The sequence below is a fragment of the Micromys minutus genome (genome assembly GCF_963924665.1).
Source record: "Micromys minutus genome assembly, chromosome: 2".
Taxonomy (NCBI): domain Eukaryota; kingdom Metazoa; phylum Chordata; class Mammalia; order Rodentia; family Muridae; genus Micromys; species Micromys minutus.
In genome coordinates this window covers 19,805,519-19,815,910 of record NC_137971.1, presented here as the reverse complement: position 1 = coordinate 19,815,910, position 10,392 = coordinate 19,805,519, and positions in this window count along the sequence as shown.

Here is a 10,392-nt window from a genome sequence, read left to right as displayed (position 1 = left end):
CTGCTTAGTAATCATGTGGCTTAGGGATCAAAATTCGTTCTAAAATCCTGGTTTCTTTTTTTTAAAGCAATAGAAGTAGTCAGTTGACTGCTTATGACTTGAAGTCACTCCGTCTGGAAGGGCTACCTGCTGCTACTTCCCCTGCCCACTGCACTCTTCACATCTGTTCCCAAGATGCTGTCAGAGTTACTGCCTCCCTGACTTAAGGGACTTCTTAAACTGGAGTCCTGGGCCTCGGCCATGGTGTGCAGCTTAGAGAAGACAGTATCTGTCCCTAAGGTTCTGTCAAAGCAGAGATCTTGTTTCCGGGTACGCAGAGCCATTCGGTGCATTCAGTTGACTTGCTGCTCTTTCACAAGTAGGATGTGTTCCTTTTTCTTCTTAATAGCCTCTCTGTAGAACAGATTGAGGTTTACAGGATTCCCATATTTCCCATACCCAGAATCCTCTCCTACTCATGTTACATTGTGTGTTACATTTGTCACAATGAACCAATAGTGGGACATTATTGGAAGTCTGTATTTTAGCATTTTACGTCTGTATGTTCATGTACATCGATATATAGAGGCCAGAGGAGCATGCCGGGTGTCTTTTTAATTGATCTATACCAGTGGCGGGGATGGGGGGGTGATCTCTAACTGAACCTATAGCTAATTGGCTAAGTGCCAGGAGTTCTGCCCCTACCCCACTCCTCCCCAGAGCTGAGATTAGACTTGCATTGTTAAGTTCCTCTTTCCTTCCTTCCGTCCTGCCTGCCTTCCTTCTTGTAAATCCGTATGTGTTAAGGAACACGTGTGTGTGCAGGCTTTTGTAGGCCAGAGGCTGACGTCAGCTGTCTCCCTCAATCACTGTGTACTCTCCTGAGCAGGGTTGCTAACTCAACACAAGTGCTGAAACCCTTGTGAGATGGGGCCTATGGAAGGAAGATAGAAGCGAGCCCTTGAAGGGGAGATTGAGACTCCTTCCTCTTCCTCGCTTTTTGCTCCTCAGTTACAACGGAATTCTGACTGCATGGTCTCAGTATCTCTACCACAGTTTCCCTACCTAGCATATCAACTCTGGGTTAGAACAATCTCAGTGGTGATTTTCACAGCTCTGAGTATTATTCCTGGGTCAGGTATTTGAATACATTTTCTTATGGACATCTTAAAATTTACCCTTAAATGGCTCGTGGCTGCAGAACAGGCTGTGCCAATGTAGAAGAAGAGTATTCTGGTCATTAAGGGTGAGGGGAGGCTAAGGGCTGTGGAGCTTTGAAAGCTCCTCGGGGCCTGTGATGTAATACAAGTGACTTTATGAAGAAGGGATGCCCTGAGGATGGGCGGTGAGAGGAGACTGCAAACTCGAGTTCTGCAGGAATGACATCAGGAAGTAGCGGCACACGGTGCTTGTATACAGATGTGAACACCAAGAGAGACTAGCATGGATAAACTCATTCGGCATTAGTTACAAACGTGACTTAGGATTCTAAGATGCTGACTGAATAAATAGAAGCCAGGCTTTTATACAATCATGGTATTCCACAGAACTATAAGAACAAAACCACACGTTATCAAAAGAAATACAGGGGAAAAAAATCAAACTACCCACTAAATACATAATCTGTTTTTAAAGTTCAAGAGCTGGCATCCTTGCCTCGTGTCTGCCATGACATGGCACTGGTGATATTCCCTCCCCTCTTTGCCCTCACTACCTGTGGCAGGTGGGGAAGAGCTGGCCCTGCCATTCACCAGGTGCAGCACCTGCACCTCAGCTGGGCAGCACAGTGAAGCTGACCCAGGATGTGGGGGTGGTGGGTGAGCTGCCCCCGAGGGCATGAGTGTGAGAGAGCTGATCCTGCCTCATTTGCTGGGCGGTGGTGTAGACAAGGGGAGACACCCTCTTCCCTTATCCCTCACCATCTGGGGCAGGTGGGAGAGCTGGCTAGGGGTTATAAGAGTACGGGAAATGGCCATGTCCCTCAGCAGCCGCAGCATGGAGAGCAGTCTCTGCACCTCACCTGGGCAGCAGGGTAGATCTGTCTGGCCCTGCTTTCAGGGATTGCAGGTGAGCTGGCTCCAAGGGTATTGAGAACGTGAGAACTGGTGAGCTGACCATCTCTGATACCTCTTAGGCCCAGATCCACAGCTTTGAATTGGCTCACCCGAACATCTGCTGTCTTGAGGAACTGATGAACTGCTTGCTGGGTAGCAAGGAGGGGCCAGGTCTACAGATCCAACACTACAGGATCTCCACAACACAGGGCAACAACAGGATGTCTGAGAGGAGCAACAGTGAGGATCCAGTACAGATAGAGTAGCAGAAGCCAGAGGCCACACACCAAACCAACGAGTCAAAATAAAATAACATAAAATAAAATAAAAACAAGCCAGCAAAGATGTGTTTACAAAAGAAAATGCTGTGGGACACATTGACACACTACAGCTTCCACAATGAGATTTTTCCCCCTTCGTTGTAGGGGAGGTTGCAGGGGTGGGGGTCAGGTACGAGGAGAGGGGAAGATGATTGGAGTACATGATGTGATATTCACAAAGAACCAATAAAAGGTGTTTAAAAGTGTAAATAATGTGAGAAGTAACAGTAACAAAAAATATTCCATTTCCTGTAAGAAATGTTTCCCCCCCCCCAAAAAAAAAAAACACAGTTCAAGAGCTGGGAGTCCTAACAAATGATAATAAAACTTTAAGTCTAAAGTAACATATCAATATAATTCAGGTAAACAACAAATAAGGGAATGATGGTTTCAGGGGAGATAGTGAGTACGTGCACTTGCAGTGCAAGCATGAGTTCCTGAGTTCGACTCTCCAGGCCTCTCAGTAGCTAGACAAACCTATAACCCAAGAACTAGAGAATGGGCACAGGGAGATTCCCTGCTGCTCCCTGGGTAGCCCACCTGCCTGGACAGGTGAGCGTCAGGTCCAGTAAGACACCCGGTCTCAAGGGGGAAAAGGCAGAAGAGAATAAAAGATTAGACAAACATCCTCCTCTGGCTTCAGCATAAGCTAACACACGCACATCAATTATATGTCATAACACAACATCAAGAGAATTTAGCACGTAGAAAGTGGAATCAAAACTCAGTGTTTGTATGGAAGATACTATAAAGTTATTCTAAAAGACCAAATCTAAAAGTTAAGAATTACCATTAAAAACTCAAAGGGGGAAAAAAAATCAGGATTTTAATAACAAGCCAGGCATGGCAGTTCAATCTTGTGATCCAAGCATTTGAAAGCTGAAGCAGGAGGATTGGGAACAGTGCAAAGCCAGCCTGATGGATGTAGTGAGATCCTGTCTCACAAACAGAGAAAAACACTAACAGACGCATATCTGGTGTCAAACGTTGTAACTGCAATAAGGGTGAACAGTTAGGAACAGCTGGGAAGAAATGATCTAGCAACATTGAACAAAAACCATAGGGGAAATTAGGAGAAATAAAGGATAAACATCGGTGGCAGGAGTCAGTTATCCAAACACGAGGATATAAAGATCTTAGCATATCATCTTGTCATTAACTGACAGCATGTGCAGTTCTAAGAAGGAATAAGGTACAAAGTGGGAATGAAACAAAGATGGCAGAGGAAATGAAACACTGAGTGATACCCGGAGACAGCTTGTCACCAGGTCACCAGCAAAACACCCGAGCTCCCAAGTCTTCTTCTTTTTAAAAAACCAGAACATTTATTTTATGACTGATTGAAATCGTCAAGATGAACTGGATGCCGCAACGGCTGCTTTCTTGGGTTTCGATGTTGTTCCTTCGTGAAATCCATGTCTGAACCTGTGATAGACCAGTGTTTAATCTCTCAGCCTTGGCACTGCAGTCATGTGTACGCATGCTCTTGGCTGGACAGCCCCATTTTCCCCAGGTTGACTGATGAAGGTGGTAGCTTTACAGCCTCGGTAGAGGGACAATATGTGCCTCTTATTTTGATGCTTTCCAAAGGATGATGTTCCTTTCTCCCCAAGTCCTTAGCTGAAATTACTGTTTTTATTGGCCTAGCTGGTACCTAAGGTCAGAATACAGTAACTTGCTTTTTGCCCACTTCCAACTGTCGGCGGTTTTATTCAAAAGAGAAAGAAATTATGGTTGAAAACTGCGAGGACACTCGTGTTTGTTGTTATTCAATGAATGCCGCCTATTACAGTTCCCTCTACCACACAGCAAACTGGCCATTGATCACGTATCTTCATGTTTCCTTTGGTAAAGTTAAACTAATCAGAACTTCTTTTTTTTTAAAAAAAAAAAAAGAACATTTTTTTGACAACATTGAGCTACAAGGAAAAGCTACAGTTCTGTTCAAAGAATTAACACGGAAAACACGGTCAGGAAAACCCAACTAGACATCAGAAGGTGTAAGTTTTGGAGAAGTGCAAAAATGCATAAGATACATCCCATTCATAGAATTTATTCTGACAACCTTTCTAAATATGCTTCAATTGTATAGTACAGTGTATGCAAAGTGGTACTAGTATGTTGTGAGATAAGAGAAGTAGAATATAAATTATATATTTAATATATACAGGTCATCTAAGATACATGTGATCATGTAACCGCTCATGTAAGAACATCTTCATCCTTTGATTATATCTTGGTGGTCAGATATATGTCTATGTAAGAGAGAAATGATTTTCAAATGACACTCGAATAGCAAGATACACCCCTACTAAAGAATGTCAGTCACTTGTAATATTTTACTTTTACCAGTAATGGTGGAATAAGTAATCTACCCCATCTTGTTTTACATCTGTATAGCGACGTAAAAAGTTCACATTTAGAATTCTTATACACATTTAGAAAACTTAATTTGTGGTTTGGGGGAGAGGGGTTTTCTGTCTGTCCTGAAACTTACTCTGTAAAAACCAGGCTGGTCTCAAACTAAAAGATTTGTCTACCTCTGCTTTCTGCACCACCACAGCCTAACAAGGTTACTTTTTTTTTTCTTTTTTCTTAAATTACAAAAGAATTCTTCTATGGTTTTTCTCAGGTCAGAATTTAATTTTTTGAGATGTGACTGCAACTTACCCTTTTGAGGTGGTTGGTTACCCAGTTGATCCAACTCATTTATTTTGTTTGTTTGTTTGGGATTTTTTAATTGTTGTTTATTGAGACATAGCTTTTCATGTGTATTCCTAGCTGCTCTGGAATTTACTCAGTAGACCAGGCTGGCCTTGAACTCAGAGATCCGCTTGCCTCTGCCTCCCATGTGTAGGGTTAAAGGTAGGTGCCACCACTAGTCACTGCCCAACTTTAAAAAAATTTTTTTTTAATCGCCTCTGTCTTAGTCAGGGTTTCTATTCCTAAACAAAATGCCATGACCAAGAAGCAAGTTGGGGAGAAAAGAGTTTATTCGGCTTACACTTTTATATCACTGTTTATCACCAAAGGAAGTCAGGACTGGAACTCAAGCAGGTCAGGAAGCAGGAGCTGATGCAGAGGCCATGGAGGGATGTTAGTTACTGGCTTGCTTCCCCTGGCTTGCTCAGCCTGCTTTCTTATAGAACCCAGGTCTACCAGCCCAGGGATAGCACCACCACAATGGGCTGGGCCCTCCTCCCTTGATCACTAGTTGAGAAAATGCCTTCCTTACAATTGGATATCATGGAGGCATTTCCTCAACTGAGGCTCCTTTCTCTGTGATAACTCCAGCTTGTGTCAAGTTGACACAAAACCAGCCAGTACAATTGACCCCTTGTCAACTTAACACACAAACACATCACTATTGAGCCTCAACCCTTACTTTATCATTCATCCCCAAGATCTAAATAACCTTAAGAGTTCGCAGTCTTTACAAAATCTTATATATTAAAATTGCAATACCTTTAAAATATCCAGTCTCTTTTAAAAATCAAAGTCTTTTTTCAATTCAAAGTCTCTTAACTGTGGGCTTCACTTCTTCCTTCAAGAGGAAAAAAATGTGTCTGTGTGTGTGATTGTGTGTGACAGAGCACAGTCACAATCAAAAGCAGAATCAATCTCTAATCATCCAATGTCTGGGATCCACTTACAAACTTCTGGGCTCCTCCAAGGGCTTGGGTCACTTCTCCAGCTCTGCCCTTTGTAGCACACACCTTGTCTTCTAGGCTCCAGCTGCCTGTTCTCCACTGATGCTGCTGTTCTTGGTGGTCATCTCATGCTACTGGAATCTCCAAATTACTGCTGTGTAATACTACAACAAGGCTTTACCAGTAGCCTCTCATAACCTCAATTCTTTTGCATGGACCTTTCAGTCCTGGGGCATTAATTGCAACTGAGGCTGCACCTTCAAAATGGCCTTTTATAGCCTCTCACAGTGCCAAGCCTCAGCTGCTCCCCATGACCCTTTCATGCCTTCAAAAACATTACCACCTAGGTGACTCTTACACATTACCAAGTCCAGCCATGGCACAAGGTACAACCTTGGCTATCTCTGGAACACAGCCTCTTTGTGCTCTCAGAAAACGCTTCCCAGATTTCACCTCAATGATGCTGGTCTCTTCTTAAATTAGCATCAATTTTTTTTTTTTTAGCTCCAGCTGAGCAGCATTAATAGTCCCAGTAATGCAAAGGTTTTGCTATTGGTAGACTGGTATTTTCTTAATCACAGCTGATTCTTCAGCCCCAGTTAACCAAAATCATAGAATCTTCACAATCAAAACAGCAACAGCCCTGATCAAAGAGTTTTTAATCTTCCCTCTGAAATTTCACAAGCCAGGCCTCCATCTTCTGCACTGTTCTCAACATTATCTTCCAAGCTCCTACAGAACATCTCACAGAGCTCTTAATATTCCAATGGCTCTTCTATCTCAAAGTTCCAAAGTCCTTCCACAGTCCTCCCCAAAACATGGTCATATTGTTACAGAAACACCCCACTTCTGGTACCAATTTGTCTTAGTCAGGTTTCTATTCCTGCACAAAACATCATGACCAAGAAGCAAGTTGGGGAGGAAAAGTTTCATTCAGCTTACACTTCCACATTGCTGTTTATCACCAAAGGAAGTCAGGACTGGAACTCAAGCAGGTCAGGGAGCAGGAGCTGATGCAGAGGCCATGGAGGGATGTTATTGGTTGGCTTGTTTTTCCTGGCTTGCTCAACCTGCTTTCTTATAGAACCCGATCTACCAGCCCAGGGATGGCACCACCCACAATGGGCTGGGCTCTCCCAACTTGATTACTAGTTGAGAAAATGCCTTACAGCTGGAGTTCATGAATGTATTTTCTCAACTGAGGCTCCTTTCTCTGTGATATTCCAGCCATTACAGACTCCTTGATTCCAAAAATGTACAGTTGATATTTCATTCCTCTCATGTCACAGGCCATTCTATTACATAAACATCATAGTGTAAGGGTGAAAGCCTGGAACCCACAGTTTTCTCCAGAAGTTTCCCAATAGAGCAGAAACAAATACCCAGTTACAGAATTATAGAGGTGCCACGTACCGCAGTATGTGCTGGGTGTTTTAGATAGTTGATATCAGAAGTAGGCGACTATGAACACATAGCATTCAATCTAATTTGAATATTTTTAAAAATTATTTTATGTGTATGAATGTTTTGCCTGTCTCTAAGTCTATACACTGCATCTATGCCTGGTGCCCTTGGATGCCAGAAAAGGACAATTGGGTCCTCTGAAACAATATGAATGTTTGAGCTTCCATGTGGGTGCTGAGAATCAAACCTGTGTCCACTAGAAAGCAGCAAATGTTCCTGAGGGAAAGTATATCTTTTTTTTTTTTTTAAGAAAGAGCTTCTCATGTCAAGAAGTGAACCAATCTACAGCCCCCAAAATGTCCTAGATCAAAATTTCAACAGGTAGTTATGCAGATATTTTTTTCCCAGTTTGAAGAAACCCAGGAATCTTTGCATTAACATATTAATTTCTAAAAGCTTTAGAACTTTTAATGAAAATGGTCATTTACCATGCCTCCTTATGTGTGTACCTTGTGGTGATTTAAATAAGAATGGTCCCCATAGGCTCACAGATCTGAATGTTGGTCATCAGGGACTGCCATTACTTGAGAGGGTTTAGCAGGTGTGGCCTTGTTGAAGGAGGTGTGTCACTGGAGTTGGGCTTTGGGGTTTCAAAAGCTCATGACAAGTCCAGAGTCTCTTCCTACTGCCTGTGGATCTGGAGGTAAAACTCTCAGCCTCTTCTCCAGCATCATCTCTGCTGGTATGTTTCCATGCTTCCTATCACAATGATAATGGACTAAGCCTCTGAAACTCTAGGCCAACCCCAATGAATTGTTTTCCTTTATAAGAGCTGTCATGGTCATGGTATCTGTTCACAGAAGTAGAACACGAAGACACACCCATATATATAGGTGTGTTTACAGGCCATAAGGAATATCAGATCTCCTAGAACTGGAGTTACCAGTGGTTGTGAGCGGCACAGTATAGGTGCTGGGACTGGAATTCTAGTTATCTGCAAGGGCAGCAAGCACTTATAACCATTGAGCCAATCTCTCCAGCTCCAGCTGTGTCTGGAAAGTAACACTTTAATCTCTGTTTGGTTTTACATGGATCTCTTATGTCTCTGTAAATTACCAATCATGCTCAGCCTCAGTGTTCCTCCCTACCACTAGCTATACATATCTCTGTCTCCCTGTCTCTGTCTCTCTTTGTCTCTGTGTCTCTGTCTCTCTTTGTCTCTGTCTCTCTTTGTCTCTGTGTCTCTGTCTCTCTCTCTCTCTCATCCAGGGCTTTACACATGCTGACCAAGTGTTCTACCACTGAGCTACATGCCTACTATCTTAGTTAGGATTTCAATCGCTTCAACGAAAAACCACGATGGAAAAGCAACATCAAAGGAATTCAAGACAGGAACTCAAACACGGCAGGAGCTGGTACAGAAGCCATAGATAGGTGCTGCATATTGGCTTGCTTTACCTGGCTTGTTCAGCCAACACTTTTACAGAACCCAAGACCACCAGCCCAGAGATGGCACCACCCACCATAGGTTGGGTCCTCACCCCAATTGATCACTAATTGAGAAAATGCCTTATGGCTGGATCTCAGGGAGGCATTTCCTTAGCTAAGGTTCCTTCCTCTCTGATGACTCTAACATGTCAAGTTGACACATAAAACCAGCCAGGACACCCAGTCATTCTATTTGTTTTAAAGACAGGGTCTTACTATGTAACCCAAACTGAGCTCAAACTTGTAATCTTCCTGCTTCAATCCCAAATGCTGGTATTACAAGTGTAAACTACCACACTTGGTTTGAACAGGATGCGTACCTTCACTAAGTCTTGACAAATATAAACCACCACAATTAAAACTCAGAATGTTCCCATTGCCCTATAAGCTCCTCTGTGTTCCTTCCCACTCTGTCTTCCCTATAACAAGTCGAGGCATCCCTTGGTAACAATGCCACCAGGTAAGGATCTGATGATGTATGATTAACTTATTTTTCTCGAGGCAGAGAGCCAGACCAACCCAAGACTTTCCCAGAGGACAAAGGGAACTTTAATTCTGTGTTCTTGTCCAGGATTGGACTTGGCAGGACTGGAGCTAGTTCCTCAAAAGACTCAAGGTCGTGGTTTCTGGGGACCAGACCCTCCTGAGCTGTGATTATCAGTCCTTTGGCAGCTATGTCTGAGGTATCTCATGTTCTCTTAGCCAACATTGTCTGAACTAACTCTCTGCTGACCTTGGCTGTTCCCTATACCCCCTGAAAATAGTATATATGATGTTATACATCTTAATAAACTTGCTTGGCATAAGCTATCAGCATATGTAAGACCTTGTATCAGCTATTGCTTTTGTTTTCTTTATTTCTCATCCTGGATTTTTACACACAATACTTTGCTGTTCAGAAACCTTATTCCTGCTATCTCAGGACACCTAGAGCTTCAAAGAAATGAATCCATACACTACGTTCCCTTTGGGGTTGATTTAATTTATTTTCATCCTAGTTTTGAGATTTACCATCTTGTTTATTTTGATTTTTAAGTTGTAATTAATGTACTTTCTATTATCGTGTGTGGACCTGGCATCACCAGCCTTGAATGGCAAGAACTTTACCCATTAAATAATCTTGTCAGTCAAGTTTGCTTTTATTTCTGCATAGTATTTTGTTTGTACTTTGCAACAACAACAACAATCAAAAAAAAAAAAAAAAAACAAATCACAGCATGTTAGAAATTCATAATAAATGGTATTTGGGTTTGTTAAAGCCTTCATTAATTCATCCACATCTTGTCTGAGTGTGTGACTGTGTATGTGCGCACATGCACATGTGCTCTTACGTGTGCAAATGTACATGCACATCTCTGTACATGTGTGGATACCAGAGATCCACCAACTGTCTTCTTTAATCAGTTTTTGAAACAGGATCTCTCACTGAACCTACCACTCATCAATTTGGCCAGGCTGGCTGGTCACCAAGTCCGAGGGATCCTCCTGTCTTCCCCT